This window comes from Dermochelys coriacea, chromosome 2, assembly GCF_009764565.3.
Source record: "Dermochelys coriacea isolate rDerCor1 chromosome 2, rDerCor1.pri.v4, whole genome shotgun sequence".
Taxonomy (NCBI): Eukaryota; Metazoa; Chordata; order Testudines; family Dermochelyidae; genus Dermochelys; species Dermochelys coriacea.
The window spans coordinates 102,582,374-102,601,227 of NC_050069.1; the positions used below are offsets into that span (position 1 = coordinate 102,582,374).

Here is an 18,854-nt window from a genome sequence, read left to right on the forward strand (position 1 = left end):
TATGACTAAGGAAGGCTTTTGAAAGAAGAGGAGGAGGCCAACTGGTGCACAAGCAGAGGGAAGGAGGTTCAAGTTTAGGGGGTGGCATGGAAGAAGTTGCAAACAGGAGGGGCATGAGTGTTAAGCAAAACAGCATGGGTGGAGGACAGGGACTGGGTGGGGGACTACTAGGAAATGAAAACAGAATTGTAGGCAGGGCAGAGTTAAGGTGAGGATAAGAAGCTTGAATATGGTGTAGAATAAGTGAGACTATATATCCACCAAAAGAACGAGGAGTACTTGTGGCACCTCAGCGACTAACAAATTTATTTCGGCATAAACTTTTGTGGGCTAAAACCCACTTCATCAGATGCATGGAGTGGAAAATACAGTAGGAATATATATATACATACAGAGAACATGAAAAGATGGGGGTTGCCATATCAACTCTAATGAGACAAATCAATTAAGGTGGGCAGGAGAAAAAAAAACGTTTGTAGTGATAATCAGGGTGGTCCATTTCAAACAGTTGACAAGAAGGTGTGAGTAAAAGTAGGGGAAAATTAGCATGAGTAGTTCTGTTGTGTTTAAGGAAGACTCCGTGCTCTGGTTTAAGACCCTGGGCTCAGTTCTCTCTTCTTTCAAATTATTCCTGCCCACTAGCTCCAGATGCTCTTTACTCAGAGATTCCACAAAATTTCAGGTATGGATACACAAGAACATCCCACAGGTGCCACATATGTAAATACCGAGAATAATCCTGGGTACAAATATATTTCAGCACCATGCTGCTCCCTTCCTGTGAACTGATGAACCTTGAAAGAGAGCTTTTCTGAAGGCCCTGCAATAGGGCACTCGTTGGATGGGGGTGGAGGGTCAGGAGATTTAGGTACTATTTTCAGTTATGCCACGGACCTACCGTGTGACCTATGTCAAGTTTATTCAATTAGCTATTTCTCAATTTCCCCAGTGACAATGACAATACTTACTAGAGCCGCTTGAAAAATGGGAAACAATTTTCACCCCCTTCTTTTTGGTTAACATTCAAAATTTTGATTAAATAGGTAATCAGAATTGAAAAAATTCAGTCAGTCCTGATACTTAACTACCTTTGTCTGGAGATTGACAATTGGAAAGCTCTACATAAGCCCTAAGCATTATTAAAGTGTACTTTCCAGACAAATACATTTTAATTGGTAAAGTGTTGCATTTAAGACCAATATGTGTATAGTTCTAACTTATCACACAATGGGGATAACTGTTTTTTATCTCCCTTTGAAGTCTAGCCAATTGCATCATTAGTACAAATTTTGCAGATTACAAATCACAATTTTGCATCTTGGTACAAAATTCCTCAGATGTAGAGAACACACAAATAACTGAAGCACACTCCTCCCATTTCATGGCTCTGGTTTATAAAACGGCCTCCTATTTTGTGCCTGAATATATTTTTCATGTTGAATGAATCACAGGCTCAAATGGTAGTAGTTAGACATCTAACGACAAGACTGAGCTGGCAAATAGCTCGATTTCAAAAGTCATTCATTTGTGCTTACATGTAATGGTGCATGCAGCATTGCACCCACAATTACGTGTGGGTGCAAAATTAGAGGTCATGCTAATGCCTGTACAACAATATGTACAGGTATTACATATTTCAAAAATTTCAAATACTGTCTCTCCAGCTAGAACCAGTTCTAGAATTTTGGCTACCCTAGGCCACTTGCCCCTTCCAGTCCTGCAGCCATTCCCATGATAAGTGGTCACCAAACATTTTTCTGCCCCTATTATTTTGCTGCCTTAGGCAACTACCAGATCTAGCTGAATTATAGAGACAGTCCCACTTTCAACAAAACAAAAAAAAAATCACAGTGAAGAAATTGCATTATACATTAGTCTATTGGCAAATATCATGGGCCAAATACACCTACTTCAGATGGCAATGAATCTCCCATTGGCTCTAATGGGGGTTGCAGGGTAGAATGTGGTCCCTCAAATGATTGGTATATACCTAATAAACTACCTTGTATGTAAAATGAAAACTGAAGGTATACTTCCTTGCCTGAATTTTCCTTAAGCATCAAATAACCATGTGGTACTATCCAAATACCTACATGTTGGAAGGATGCAGGCCTAAATCACTAAGTTCAGCTTTAACATTCAGACTTCAGAGGAAAGAACATTTGTGAGCAGATGAAGGAAAGGGGTTTTGAACTGGCCAAAAAACCCTGCAAAAACAGTGATTATGAAATTTCTCTAATAAATAACCAGGATTGAATGGCTACAACATGCAGGCCAAAATGACAGTTGAATGGAAAATATCACGTAGGAGCCCATAAGATATTTTCCCATTGCTGCTGTTCCTATATCTCTAGATACGGCAGGAAGAGGGTTTATTGTGTTGCAGATTTGCTGCAGAGTGTGCAGCATGCTGCTCTAACAGAGATACTTCCAATGGCCTTTGCTGCAATACCATGTACTGTATGTACTTAGCTGAAATCAATGAGACATGTAAATCGGTATAGGCAGAATCCCTTCTACCGCTATGAACAAAGCATCTGCGGTATCCTAAGCAAATAAAAGGATCAGTTCCTGCAGGACACACAAAGAACTGTGACCCCATAGTAACTATGAGGGGACTGTTGTGAAGTTGAATATGTGTAACTTCCTATGTGGTTTTAGCAATATAAGGGTAACTCAGTACAAGCATGCAAGAGCTTAACCAGTTTCTAGCAGGGAATATTAGTTAAGGTCACAACATGCAGGAGAGAAACATCTGCAATTAGAAAGCAAAATCTTTAATGGGAGAGGAAAAGAAGTGTTGCCTATATAAAAGACAGCCGCTGAATAAACAAATTATATGCCAAGGCTAAATGATTCATTGCCCTGAAGAAATATATGGAGTAGGCCAAATAGGAGAGGAAAAAAGAAAAACCATATTTCAAGGACGGTACAGAACCAGACCCTGAAATGAAACACAAATTCTTGGAAAATATCCCCTTGAAGTAAATGGCCACCTAAACTCTCACTTGCCCCAGACAAAACAAAATTAGAATAATAAACTAAAAGAGAAATAAAGAGTTGGGGCAAGGGGGATGAAACAATGAAAGAAATACACAAGATAAAGAGAAAACATACAATGTAATATTTCATTAGTCAATATACCACAGTGAAACATAAACTAATCTTCATTCATATGGGAATATCCTCTGAGAATTTACTTGTGGTTTTGATTCTCTTGACTAGTTAGATTCCAGGTCTTCTGGAAGACCTGGGAAATTTAAAAGCAGAAATGTAAATAAGAATTCACTGCAGAACCCCTAAAAATTCCACACCTTGCAAATTGTATACCTTTGTGCATGTGTATAATAAAATAAATATGTTCAAATGTATTCTTACAGCTAGGGATCATATGGATATTCTTATATACATTCGTACACAATACCCACTGCTTAGTTAAGTACAACGGAAAGAAAAGCTTTTCTTTGAAGACCAAAAGTCAAACCAGAGGTAACAAAAGTAAAGCGTAATTTACCCTGTAGTTAAAAACTGAAGGAATCTTTTTACTAGGGTCTGCTGGATCTATTCATGACATTTTGAGAAGAATATAAAAGAGACGCTTTGGGATTTTGAAGTAAAAATTCACAACAGTATGTCTTTATTTTTTCCCCCCTTCAACCAAGACATCTTTTGCTGGAGTCCTTTATCTAGAGCTTTGTATACATATTTTTAATCCTATACAAAAATGATAGGATGTCAAGAAGGATCTATAATAACACCATTTTTTTATTTCACTTCAAAGACTTGGCAATTTCTGATCCATGTGACATTCACACTCCTTCAGGGTCAAACAACATCTTGCAGCCTTCATAAAATGATTAAATATTTTAAACAGCTCCTGCTTATACCTCCATCGCCCCTCGAGACTGATACTGTTATCGTTTTTGTCAAAGCCAGTTTCCATCCGCATTTGTCATTCCTGCTTGCATTTATGAGTTATCAATCGCCACGTCAAAATGCAAAATAACTGATGTTCTTTGGGCGGTATTGGATGGTCTATCTGGGGCTTTTAATCAATGCTGATTTTTATTTTCCATACCCATACATAAATCTTTACCATTCTGGGCCACATATAATGCGTTTGTACAAAACTCAGTGACAGAAGCAGTAGTTATATTATCAAACATTATACCTCGGGGCTAACTGAGTATCAAGGGCTTTCAAAAGGGAACATTGGGAATTACTGTGGAGGAGAGATGACTGCAGTAGAGAATATAAGGGATTGGTTGTTGCCATTTATAAATCAACATCATGCAAGCTAATCCTTCTCACTTAAATGCAGTCCAAAGACTTTTCCTGATTGTACTGAGTTTCAGAGTATTTTTTTAAAGCACGCATAATGCACACAAACAATGGTTATATGCATTTTCTTATTTCTTGAGCTTTTTCCTAGGGGTGTATATAGAAGCTATGGTGCTGTCCTCCACCTCCCCCCCAAAGGCCTACAAACCAGTAAATATCCTCTTCTTAATCATACCTGAATTATTAGTGCCTTCCTCCACCCTCAATTTTCACCTGAGCTGCTATAATAAAAAAAAAAAAGAATGTTTCATTCACTAAAAGGGTATCTGCTTCATTCAGCCAATGAAGATTACAGCCAGCTATAGAAATGGCTCATAACCCGTGCCAAGCCAGCTCTAATGGCTGGATCTGGGTCATTTAGGACCAGATTTTCCAAAATGCTTAACATCCATGTGCTGGATTCTTTTGAAAAATCTAGACATCACTGGTCAGCATGTGAGAGCAATTTGGGGATCCTTTGAAAAGATGTCTGAATGGATGTGCATGGAACACAAAATTAACCTGAACATCTGACTTCTGGCTAACTGGAATTCCCACCTAGCTGAAAATTATTCACATTATTATTAATGTTGATGGGCCAAACCCTGGATCCTGTGCATAGTCTGAATTACTTTGGGTTTGTGGGGATCAGGGACAAGGGTCTTCTTCCATTATAGGGCCCTGATTCAGTAAAGCACTTAAGCAGGCATAGTACTGTATATCCAGATCTATGCAGGAAAGCACTACATGTGCTTAAGTGCTTGTTTTTTAACTGGAGTCAGGTGGAAGGAGCATTGGCACAGCAGAGTGACTCAGAGGCTGTATTGCAGCTTCAGGACTGCATATATTAAAAAAACCAAACAACCTCCCAGTTTTGTATCTGAGATGTGGAGGACAGGGCAAAGCTGATCTAGGGTGATCTAGGGTATGACAGGGCAAAGCTGATCTAGGGTGATCTAGGATATGACAGGGTATGACAAGGCAAAGCTGATCGAGGTTGAACTAGGGTATGATTGCACATCCTGTTGCATGCTCTCGCTCATCAGCTGAAGCAGCTGTGTGTCAGGCATTCATGTTTTTGTTAGGCTTGCAGTTCTCAATGGAACTTGGCTGACTTCTTCTAGGGAAGAAAGAAAGTGCTGGTGAATCTAATTAAGATTCATCTGCCATTAAAGGGATGGATCCCAAAGTCAGATAATTTTAAATGAAGCTGAAGCTGCCAATGCCATCTGACTTGGTAGGACTTTACCAGAGAAAGGAAATATGTGATGTGGAAGAGGGGTAGAATTTCAGCTTTAAAGATGGCAAGTTAGTGCTTGTGATATTCTTCCTTCCAGCTCTCAATGTCATGGCTAGACTGAAGTCTAGAGAAGACCTCCGAGATAATGGACTATAACTGGTATGGTAAGTAGAATCTTTACCTCTGGTTTGGTAACTAAGCTTTCTGCCACATAACCAAAACCTTTAATTAAGTTTGCAGTAAAACATTTTCTGGATAATCCCCTTTTCTTTTGCAATCTTTACTATTGTGTTTGGCCTCTGACACAGAGTGAGCTGTAGCTCACGAAAGCTTATGCTCCAATAAATTTGTTAGTCTCTAAGGTGCCACAAGTACTCCTTTTCTTTTTGCAAATACAGACTAACACGGCTGCTACTCTGAAACCTAACTTAAAGTATGTTTCTGAGCCTCTTTCACAAAATGGTTTAAAGACCTTCACTCTGAGTGCCTCCTGAAGGAAGGTCACCAAAAGTCTGCCCCTTTCAGGCAGATTGGTTTTATTCCTCATTAGGTGGCACAAACAGCAGAGTGTTTGAATTGGAGCCCTAGTGTAAGGGGTCACCTCATTTTATGTTTGTGACAAACCAGAGCGTTAGCACTCCTGTGAAGTAACCTTGGCTAACCATTACCATTTTCTGTCAGGGTCCTAATGGCAAGTGTAATGAAGATGTGGGGTTAAGGTGACTAGAAGACAAGTCTGTGACAACATTCCATGATCCATGTAGAACCAATGCCTGCTTTTCCAAAGTCTTTGAAACTCATCAGAAAATTGGAGCTACACTGTAGACCATCCTAGCACAAGGCAGAGGCACAAAAGCAAGAAGACTCCAAGACTTCACAGGTATTCATGGGCATGCTTGAATATTTAAGGAAAAAAAGATTAGTATGGCTTCCAAAGTATAATTGCAATTGTCCCCTTCTTCATGGGCACTAGTGCAAACTAATTGGCCTTCACTTCCTTTATGCACCCCCATCTTCAGCTTAGGATACATAACTCACATAGCAATCAATTATCTTGCAGGATAGTAGCAGCAGCAGCTGTGTAGGACTTGCAATGGTAGGGGCTATCACTTAATTAGTTCTGCAGGATTCATCGCTGAAACTGTGAAATAAAAAGGTTGACAACTGCAAACTTGTATTTACACAGTGCTTTGCAGTCATAAAAATGTCTCAAAGTGCTTTGTAGGAAAAAATGCATGAATCTAAACAAAAGTGTACTCTTTGAGAGATGGCTAATAATTAGTACTACTACACATCAAACAAAAATGAACTGTGGATACTTAGGTGTATTAATTAACAGGAAAGGTTATGTTTTCTGTAAACACTAAAATGACTCTTTATTAGTCTTAAACCTGCAGGTCTTACTGAGATGAACTCCCATTGAAAACAGTCTAACAAAACCCAGTTTTCTCTAAGCACATTTTAGGTTCTAATTCAGCAAAGCACTTAAGCAAATATCTAACTTTTGAGCCCGTCTCAATTCAGCATACACTTTAGATCTCAGTTCAGCAAGGTACTTAAGTACATGCGTAACTTAAAGTATGTGAAGAGTCCTATTGACTTAAGTGGGACTATTCATGTGCATAAAGTTAAACATGTGCTTAAGTGCTTTGCTGAATCAGAGTCTCAATGAATAATTACATGAGTATTTTATGTATTGCATGCTGGGTGCATGAAAGGATTCCCTGCTTGAAAAAACTAAACTGGCTCTTTATTAAGGGAACTATTTACAGAGATGCTGCAACTAGCATTCTAGCCATGTGCACACAGACTGACTTTGTTGTACTGTTCCCAAACACTTGTTGCAAATGGTGCTTCTCACTACTAGGTCCTTGCATGTTTCTACACATGAGCATGCTGAATGTCAGTATCCATGACAGCTCAAACTTAGCAGGTGCCAATATTTCAGTACAAAGATATGGGATCAAATTATAAAGTTTTACAATAGGAGAATCCACAGCTGGTGTTGGAGAGTGAATAAAGGAAGAACAGTAATATTAAGAACTCAAACTAATGGATTTGAATCATGTAGAGCCAAGTTCTGCCCTTAGATTCCTGCACATTTCAATGACTGATGAAATTCCCTTTGTCTTCAGCTGGAGTTGCACAAGCACATCTGAAAGCACAAATTGACTCAAACATTTTTCTTCTGCCTTGGTAAATAGCAATGGGAAACAAATGGTCTAATTTCTGCTTGAAGTGAATAACGGTATTCCCAACTAATTCCCCAGAATGGGATCAGGCCCAAAGTCTTATCACAATGTCGGTGATGAAATCTACTTATAAACGAACACAACTTAAATATTATCCACTTGCCAAGCTTATAATTTCAGTTTAGTCCTTCAAATAATTGAAAAACCGGGTTCAGCACAGCTCTAAGTAGTCAGATTTCACATGGAGCTAAATGGTGACATTGATGGGAGGAGCACAGGTGCTAACTTTCAGCTTTCCCCAGGAGTTTTCTTACTGATCCCACCCCACCTTTTCCTACCCCCACCCCATCCTCTGAGCACATCCCACCCTCACTCTGCCTCTTCCTTTCCCGTTCCCCCCCTACCCCACCAGCGCCTCGCACCCACTACCAAACAGCTGATCAGTGGCAGGGGGATGCGCTGGGTAGGGGAGAAGGAAGAGCTGATTGGTGGGACCCGCCAAACAGCTGATAAGTGGGTGGCTGGTGGGTGCTGAGCACTCAATATTTTTTTCTGTGGGTGCTCCAGCCCCAGACCACCCATAGAGTCAGCACCTATGAAGAGCAGGATAGAAGCCTCCATGTCCCTTATCAGTGAAAATGGTCTTGCTCAGAGTTGTTTTTGGCTGACAGTAGGGGCAAACACAAGACCTTGTCCTTTATATTAAATATCTTATGGTATCTGAGCGACCCAACAGATCCTGTTCTGATCCCAGTAATCAGACAAAGAAAACTGTACTGCCACCTTGAGAGCCAGAGTTTGATACCTTTATGCATTGTGAATAGCACCTTGCTGATCATGTCGTTCCATTGACATCAATGAGACTATTCATATAGTAAAGTACTATTCAGTGTGAGTATGGGTATCAATCTGGTCTTCAGTGTTTTGTTTGCATTCCTGGTAAGGATCTTGTATAGCTATTCAACCTAAATGGTCACTCTATATCCTTTATTTCAGGCTTGTGTGTATTAATTGCCCCATAGAGGGAAATAAATTCTCTTGTTTTTGTGATGAACTAGGATCATCAAAGTTTTGGTATTGTCTGCTTTGCAATGTATTTAATTTGGCGATTGTGTCCCCTTTACAGGTCTGTTTGGGGAGCAGACTGCTCTGACCCCTGACACATAATCACGTTATTTGGTTTCTAACCACTCCCATTGGCTTTCCATTTTCTGCAGATGAATTCACTTTCAAATAACTTTTCTGAGTTTTGACCTTCAAAGAAAGCCGTGCTTTGCATTCTATCAGTGACTGAATGAATTTTTCTAGGATTTTGTGTAGTGAATTCCCAGCAGGCTCCTGGAGCTAGTTGGGAAATGTAGGTAAAGAAGATCTTGTTGGTCACCTTTGTACGCTCCTTTGGGATTTCTCCATCCATTGTAAATTGACAGGAGTTACCTAATACTTTCCTTCAATAATTTTAAGGGTGAATCAGAGTTGGCCAAAGTAAAAAAAAAAAAAAATATTCCAGAGCTTCTCCCCTCTGTTGCTCCCTGATCAAACCCTGTCCCACTCCAAAATCTTTTAGGGACATCTTTTTAAAGGGCATTTAATCCATTCCCTACAAACTGAGCCATGATTGTGAACATCACAGCTTTGGACATGCACTTTACGATTGTATGTTGCAAATGGCTCATTGAGCTGTGCAATAACCTTTTGTTACTATTTAGACAGTTAAGACATCTCACAGGAATGTGTGTACACAAGTGCAAGGTTTTGCCAGTGCCAAACTGATATGTAAAAACACACTTGTCCTCAATTTACACACACACAGACTTCCAGCCACAATAAGCAACCTGGATTTCAAATGTTCTGAGCCGTATCAAATCTGATTTTTTTCCACCAGGACTATAGGTCATGATTGCTAGAAAAGCTTTTGAGAAGGAACTGGGATTTTGTAAGTATGTATTGCTCACACTGCTGACTCGAATAGTAATAAGTACACTCTACCTCTTATGCATTAGAGGCAGAGAAAATCTGAAAGCAGAATAGGTGAGAGGTTTACCAGTTTGAGTTGCAGTAAGAAATCTTCTTGCTGCAGTATGAGCAATTTGCAATTTAGCTAAAACATGTGTGGATAGCTACCTAAAGGGCAAAGATTTCTATTTATCAGAAAAGTGTCTCTAACTCATGTCATGAAGCAGTAGTTATATATATCAAGAGCAGACTTGAGTGTCTGTTCTTGGAAGAGAGTGTACAATACCATGATGACTCCCATTTTAAGTTGTCCCTAAACATGGAAATAAACATTTAATGCTATGGGTGTGCAAATCCCATTGGTTTCAGGCCTTGCGATTTTAGCAATAGAAAACCTTTGTGTTCAGTCCACTGGTGTGTGCAGTTTAAAGATGGGGAAAGAGAGATGAAGTGACACATGCCCAGGGTCACACAGTTAGTCAATGACAGAGTGAACCCAGGTCTCCTGACTCCCTCTTCCATGCTCTAACTACTAGACCACACTGTCTCCCAACTTTTGCCATCAAATGAATTATTGCTGTTCAGATTGCACAAACCTTAAAATGTCAAGTGAAATTACCCTAGAGGCAAAGACGGGGGCAGGGGGACGTGTCCCTCTCTAGAGCTTGATAGGGAAGAAAACAGGATACTCAGAGTTTGCACTAGCAAAAGTTATGATTCCTTGTTACATTCCCTGGTGCATTTGGAGGATTCTCAGCTCCATAGTGAGAGAGAGGGCAGTTAAGTGGCAACAGTAAACCAAAGAAACACTTCTTGATGCCCACTGATAAGTGAATGAAAGGAATAAGGTGAGCGAGTCATCCACTCCCCATGACATGTCTGTAGGTGGATTTGGGGAAGGAAGTGGTGGTGTTAACTTGCCAAGAAGACTTTGATCAGCTGCTTTTATTTATTTATTTTGCATTCAATGTATTCTGTGGTTGCAAAGTAAATCAGGTAGAAATAAACAAGTGCACTTGAAAATGAAAGCTATTCTATGTATCGAAAGGTGGGCTCACTCCTGTCCTTATCAATTACCTTCCCCTACAAGTCTCACAGCTATGAGGAATAACTTCAGAAATAGTCTTAGATAGACCTATTTTAAAAATCTCTATCTACACCTAAAAGTACAAAGTCCTCCTGTGGATAAAAATAATTTCTGAGGGAGAAAGAGGTTTGAGGGCTGACAGGAGGCCAGTTCCACACTCTGTGGCCCAGTGCAGTACAAGTCGAATCTTCTGCCCTTGACAAACTCAATGGTACCATCCCTAAAAGATGAATGCTGTGCATGTCAGGATGAGGTTCAGAAAGACTGTCTGGGTCCGTGCTCTTAAGGGTTTTAAAAGCCTGCAGTGGCACTTTAGAATGAATCCACCACCTTTTAGGCAGCCAATTGGAAGGAAAGTGGCTGGCCATGATGTGAGTAAATGTGCTACTGCATTCCGAACAAGCTGCAAAAGCTGACATGTAAGACTAATGGGGAATTACAATAGTCATGCCTTGTGATCCCAATGGCGCATACTGATGGTGTGCGGTCATCAAGGGAAAAGGACCGAGTGGGCACAAATTGGACACCAGCAGTTTTTCTGCCACATGTGGTTTTCCCTGGAAATGATGTCACGAAGTCTAACCCCAAGATTCTTCACCATGCTCAACTCTTTTAAGTTCCCTTTGTCAGTGCTAACATAGAGAGAGCCACCCCTTTAAGAATCCTATTTATATACCAGCCTGTATTCCCAGAGTTGAGGAAGAGGCAGCTCTTATTTTTAATACTATTAAAACTTAAAGAATTTGGTAGCTTTATCAAGTCATACCATCTTCCACCTTTAAAAAGAGACTAAGCATATTTGGGCATCACAGTGATAGCAACAATGAGTATTTAAAAGAAACCTGTTGTGACAAGTGACTAAAACCCATAAATGAATGCAGACGTCTGCTATTTAATGTAGTGTATGCTGGTATTTAAGCAGGTCTATATCTGTCAAACAAGCCTCTTTTTCTGAGACTGGCACAGACTGTTCTGCATTTGGTTTCCAGAATCAGCAAATTACATTGGCAGAACAAAGCTGTCATATCTGGTGGTATTTTGTTACATCCATTATCTCACTTAAGTTTAGACACCTCTTAGCAAAATCAGATCCCACTTAAAGACTGCCTTATTTTGCAACATTAAACGAAATGACAGGCTGCTTTTTAAAAAAAAGTTCATTAGTAAGCAATGAGTTGGTGGGAAAAACTCCACTGCTGCTTCAGATATGAAGAATGAAGACAAGAAATTCTGTAACCTTTTAACAATGGGCCAAGAACATGCATCAGAAATGTATTTGATTACACAAGGGAACTAAGTAGTTTCAATAAACAATATTAAAGGGAATGAAAAGAATCAAGCCTATTGAAATTGACTAAGAAGGTCTTAATCTGAGCTCTGCTAGAGGGATGGCAGGGTGCATCTCTGGTCCTTCAGTAGTGACTTCTATTTATATAAGTAGCACTATCTTATCTCTGAAGGGAGGTCTGGTTAGCTCTCTAAACCAGAGGACAGTGGTGATGAAACGAGATCTGGCATAGGAGTAGCCAGCATGTGCGAAAGGAATGTTAGTTGAAGTGTAGAATTCAGACTTCCCTTTTCTATGGGAAATCCATAGTGACACAATGAAAAGGTAGAACTTTGAAAATTTTTTGGTAGTGATAATGTGCTTTTCCCACTCCCTGTGTTCTGCTAGAGCTTGGGGATTGCTACATGTGGGGATACAAGAAATAGGCCTTATTTTTTAGCACCCATTTCCTCATTCAGTTCTTGTTTTATAGCTGCCTACTTGTATTGCATTGGGGTAATGAGAGATCTCTATTGTGCACAGTGTGACTGTCCAAATTTTAATTGCAAATGGGTGGTGGTAAACCCTCGCTATGTGGAGTGAGACCACATGGGGTTGTATCACAGGGCATAGGAAAGGTGGAAAAATTTCCACAGCCATGGAAATGTGGGGTTGTATCACTGGGGGGAATAGCCTATAACAGCATGGCTGGGTGGAGTTAGGAAGAAATCATATCATTGGAGAGGGATGGTTAAGGGAAAAAAAAGCTATATACTGCTATCCCAAACATGAACAACACTTCCTCCCTTCATATGTGCACACTTCTCTGCTGACAAATACAGGCTTTCAAATTCTTCTTAAAACCAATTAAACAGTATTCAATATTTTTTGTCACATTTGTCTTTCTTTTGTTTAACCTCTTTGAGGAAATAAGCATTCTTTGAAAAGTTATGGGATGCTTAAAAAGATTCAGTTTGAATCTACTTTATTCTCTGCATCTTAAATAGTACAAAGAAATGCTGTGATATTATGGACCCATAATTATAGGGTCTGGGGGACAACCTGTCTCTTCTGGCATTCTGAATTCACTTCAGCTGCAATAATACAGACAATAAAAGTACTTACTGGCCAACCCTATCATTTTAATGAAATCTACACTTCAGGGTCTGTAGTGAAAAAGTGAGACCCGGAGGTGCTTATAAGTATAATATTTTTTCCCCTCTAAAGTTTATTGTGGCAGTGATGGTGTTGCTTTAAAGTGAATTCAAATTGGGTAGCTAACTACTAGCTTATTGTGTTAAGCAGGGGAATTAAAGTTGAATAATCCAGGTAGGAAAGGTCATTCAAAAAGTTTTATATCTAATGTATTTCAAAAATCAGAATTTAAGTGTGTGTGCGTATGTGTGTGTGTGTGTGTGTGTGTGTGTGTGTGTGTGTGAGAGAGAGAGAGAGAGAGGTTTCTTTTTCTACAGAAAGTGAATAATGTCATTGCTGATTTAATTAGCAAATTCTAGATGTGCTGACAAAGGAAATTTTCTTGGGAGATGCACTGTGTTGTGTCAGTGGTCTAAATGAATAGGCTGAGCTGAGTTCCTGGTAATAACAGATGAACAACACAACTCGCCAAACCTCAAACAGTGCATAAATCAATTTGCTGGGAATTAACCACTTGCTTCAAAATTAGGGGTTACTTGACAGGATTTCAGTGATTAGGTTGTCAGAGACCTGTATTTCTAGCTGGGATTTATCTATCATTGATATAAGTACATCCCCTTACAGGGAGCAGACGGAGTATGGGTAGCAGCTCAGAGCAACCAGGCCAAAGGAAGCATGGTTTTACTCTTTATTAGCACCAGACGGCATTAGGAGGTGGACAAAGGAGGTTAGAAAGGGACAACTATCACAAAGAAAATGTGCTGGCTTTGTGAACTGCTAATAATGCCCAGGATATTAGTAAGGGAATTGTGAATGAGTAGAAGAGTTTTAGAATACTTGCATATCACATGGCTCTTCTGTGCAATAAGGAGCTTAACAGTTTGTTAAATGAGATGCCTAAAAATGTTCAATTATACAGAGAAATTAATGAAGAGCAATAAGCCACTTGGAGGTCATTTCATCTCATGAAAGTAGAAGGTTCATGTAATATATGCAGCCAGGGCTACCAATTTTATGATTAATCTTGTATTCCCATATACATCAGACAATGGCAGATGGGTGTTATCGAATGCATGGTAGAAAGCTGAGAGATTAGGCACAGGCATATCGATTAGATGCTATGGTAGAAAGAATAAAAAAGGATTATAGAATCATAAGGCAAAATGCTGAGACTGCCAGTGGTCAGCACCACTGAGGATTTTGCCGAGAGATAGTAGGCCAAGGGAATATCAGTTGGGTCACCGAGTACTTGGTAGGCCTACTTCCTATATCATTCCCACTGTATTATACCTAGCCTATTTGTGCATATCCCTTTCAAACTCCTCCTTTGTTTCATTGTCCAAGTGCATTTATTGTTAAAGGTGTTTTCTGAAGTTCTCCCAACTAGTTTGCCAAGCTGATCATCTAAGAGGTTGGTTCCCCAAACTCTTCAAGCGACAGAACTCCAGTCCGTACGTTTATAACCGAAATCTTTCCTTTCAACACCATTTCCCAAGCCACCTCTCCTTTCTTTTCTCTCCTATGGACCTCCATATCAGTAGGTGCTCCAAAAATATCACCTATTCATTGCTCTTCTTCAGTTTCTGAAGGACACAGAGTCCTGAATTCAGGGACAAATTCTCTGCTGCTGTAAAATGTTGCCACTCAATTTAAGTCAACAAAGTGCAAAGAATGTAAATAAAAACTTCCTTGAAAGCAATGGAGCAGCACTAATTTACAACAGCAGAGACTTTGGCTCTGAATTCTTAAACATCTCTGTCCTGTTTCTAGACAAGCTGTCTGTTCCAGTGTGGATAACAATGAGCAACTTCTTTCCTTTTAAGAGATCATTCATTATCTGTATGCCTTCACAGGTTCTCCCTTCTGGGAGGTAGCATATCATCCTCCTATCCTTGCTTTACTTTCAGTACACTTGGTCAACCCTTTGCCTCACACCAATAAGACCTGTTCTTTTTTTTCATCCAGAGTCTCTATCTAGAGTTTTCCTCATTTGCCTTATCCAGAACTTGATCTCTCTCCATCTTAACCCTTTCTTATCCTTCTATTTGAACTGCTTCTGGAACATAATCTTCATGTTCTTTGTGTTTCCTGCTCCATCTCTTTGATCTCCTTCAAGAACTCCCAGTTACCTTGGTGTTTTCTAGCCCCTGGTTGTTGAACAATCCTTGATCTCTTACTTCTGTCTCTTCCTTTACCAATAACTAATTCTTAGCCACTTGTTTCCATATATTTACCTCACTGGTTTACCTTAACTCCTTCATGTGGCCTCAGAATCTCACAGCCCCCATTCGGAGCTCCCAGACAAGACTTGTTGCACAGCTCCCTTTGCCAGAACTTAAAACCAACAACACACATGCAGATCACCAGCCTGCACCTTATATTCAACCACTTGCCTCTTAAGCTACCGCAATCTGTCAAAGAAGAAACTTATGAATTTAGATAAGTGTGCCTAGTCTCTTTTAGTGACTCCACTTGACACTGATGAAAATTATGCACCCAAACCCTCCGATTTCAATGGAGGGAATAGAATCCTAAACATGAATTATCAAGATCTGAGCCTCTCGGATCATTCTAACTTGTTAGAAATCAAAGCCTGAAATTGTTCACTACATTTTTCCCTTCTCTTTGAAGCCAAAGTCTTCCTTATACACAGACACAAATGCTTCTTCATAGAGATTGCAGAAATCTGCCTACAGAGAGACTGAACTGGCAGTAGCAGCAGTGAAAGGAGCACCTCCTCCTGGGGAAGTCATCCAATATGATCGGGGTCACAAAATCACAACCTTAAAATCATCAAAAGAATGGATACATCCTGTACCATATTCTGTCCTTGTTATGGTCTCTGTCACGAGAACAAGGTGTCCCTGAATCTCAATATTTGAGATGCTGTCTGCTCATTCTCGTCAAAGAATCCCTGTTCTTGTGACAAAAGATTGTAAGTAACAGGAACAAAAATGGCCCCAAATGAAGCCATTCTCATGACAAAGACTATAATGAGAACGGAAAATGGCATAAAATCAATTCATTCTCATGACAACCTGAAGATTGTAATGAGGACACGAAAAACAGTCTGAAATTTATCAATTCTTGTGACAACCTTGAGACAGTAATGAAAGCAGCAAATGGTATGAAATTGGTCCACTCTTGTGATAGACACTGAAACAAAACCAGAAAATATCCTCACATTTATCCATCCTTTGACAACCCTGAGAGTGGAACAAGAACCCAAAAGGTTACGAAAATTAACCCATTCCTGTCACAAACAATCTGTTGAGTGTAATCACCAATTGTCCTTTTAAAATGACACAACCAAGCAGAATGTGAGGAATAGCTTTGTACTAGACTGTGTGAGTAATTAAGTTTCAGTACATATTTCCAAATAGCTTATATCTGGTTTAGCTACAAATTCAACAGAAGCTTAACATTTTCCTGATTTTCAAGACAGATGTTCAATGGTTGCAGACATAGGAATTAAGTATCCTGCACTGGATGAGACATTGCATTTCCAAATGTTTTTCTTATAATTTTATTGAAAAATTTTGTTTGTATTCCTATAGTGCCTACAGGCCCCAAACAATGACTAGGCACCCAACCAATGTGCTAGGCACTGTATAAACACAACACAGAGACAGTCCCTACCTCACAGAGCTTACAATGTAAGACAAGAGACAACACTTTCCTTCTCCACTCACACATGGGTGCATGCATGTGTGGCATTGCACTCCATATGTTTTATGGAAATATGCTTATGAGTGTAAATATAATGTAACTGGAATATGCTTAATGCAAAAGGTCTCTTGTAAGGTACCATTATAAAGCTTATAATCTACTGAGTGTGTTCATCCTATTTGTATGAATGTCTCATTCTTGTATCTGAAGCTAGAAATATGAAGTATTACTCTGAAGTCCTCTTGTAACTATGCAAAGTGAGGGCCACTGATGGTGGCTTGGAATCTTGATGATTCCAATTAACCAGGACAATTGGTTGTGAATGGCTCTGTTAGTCTCTAAGGTGCCACAAGTACTCCTTTTCTTTTAGTGAATACAGAGTAACACGGCTGCTACTCTGAAATCTGTTTACTCACAAACCTTCCTGGGTCTATGCAGGCCAGCCCTGAAAGAATGGAGAATGAGGTCTTACGGTGACATGTGATCATGTCACCTAGTACTGGAATTCATCTTAAACCTGGTGCTTTTCCATTTAGAAGGAGGGGTGGGGACCCAAAGAGACAAAAGATTCCCACCTTGTGCCAAAGCTATAAAAGGGGGTGGAACAGAACAAAGGGGCTGCCGGTCATGAGAAATCCCCTAGTTACCACCTGAGTTGGAACTAACAAGGTCTATACCAGGGGAAAGGATTGGGCCCAGACTAAGACTGAGTCTAGGCTGTGAAAGACGCTTATTGGAACATCTCTGTGGGTGAGATTTATCTATATTCAGTTTCTTAAATGTATTAGGCTTAGACTTGCATGTTTTGTTTTATTGTGCTTGGTAACTTCCTTTGTTCTGTCTGTTATTATTTGAAACCACTTAAATCCTACTTTTGATACTTAATACACTCACTTTTGTTTATTAATTAACCCAGAGTAAACGATTAATACCTGGGGGAGCAAACAGCTGTGCATATCTCTCTTTTTGTTATAGAGGGCGGACAATTTTATGAGTTTACTCTGTATAAAGCTTATACAGGATAAATGGATTTATTTGGGGTTTGGATCTCATTGGGAGCTGGGTGTCTGGGTGCTGGAGATAGGTGACTTGCTGAGCAGTTTTTGGTTGAAGTCAGCTTTGGGGGCATGGACCAGACCTGGATCTCTGTTGCAGCAGGCTGGCGTGTCTGGCTCAACAAGGCAGGGTTCTGGAGTCCCAAGTGGGCAGTGGAAAATGGGCTCAGAGGTAATTCCAGCTCATCGGGTGACAGCCTCTAAAGGGTCTCTGTATCCGAACCCATCACTGCATTCACAGACATTATATTGAAAAAGTTAATTTTCATGTTCACTTGCATAAAAGATAGGGAAAGATACATGCTCAGGGACCTGATATTCATTCTTTCATGCATGCAGCTAGGCCTTTAAATCAGGAATTAGGCATCAAAGTACAAGGAATCAATTTGGGGGACAGAAGAAAATGGGAAGGAGTATAGGGAGAAAAAAAAGCAGAAATGCAAGTGAAGAACAGAAGGAATGGAGAAGAAGGAAAAGGAAGGGGAGAGGTGATCTGGTTGAGGTAATTGGATACTAGAAGGAAAGAGAGAGAGAGAGAGAGAGAAGGCACAGAGGATGAAGAAGAGAAATAGAAGCAAAAATGCAGTAAAAGAGAGGAAGCAAAAGAGGTAAAATTGTCTGGAGCTAAAATACAAATGAAGGGGGAGTGGGATGTGAGCTGAAAGAAGTGAATAAGGAAATGTGAAAAGGGACATGAAACCTGTGCAACTCCAAGTAATGGAAGGCAAAAAGCTGAGTAAAGACACATGCACTGAGCTTGGAACGTAAATCACAGTGAATGCAATGATAAGCTGCTTCATTGTTTCTTGAAAGCCACATAAAACCAGTTGCTTTCTCTCACCTGAGCTAAAAACCTGATTTTTGAGAGAAGGCCTCTTATTTTGCCAATGCAGTTGTGTTGCCACAATTAATT

The 18,854-nt window shown here is 39.9% G+C and overlaps 2 long non-coding RNA genes across 2 annotated transcripts in view; one reads left to right on the forward strand and one right to left on the reverse strand.

The window, feature by feature from the left end:
* LOC119850972 overlaps positions 1-18,854 on the reverse strand; it is a 66,609-nt gene that overhangs the window by 23,045 nt on the left and 24,710 nt on the right. The window lies entirely within an intron of this gene.
* Positions 1-18,854, forward strand: part of LOC122458740 — a 44,905-nt gene that overhangs the window by 18,554 nt on the left and 7,497 nt on the right. The window contains exons 2-3 of the long non-coding RNA XR_006278951.1: positions 5,658-5,724; positions 6,242-6,440. This is a non-coding gene — a long non-coding RNA (uncharacterized LOC122458740). The remainder of the gene's footprint in view (positions 1-5,657; positions 5,725-6,241; positions 6,441-18,854) is intronic.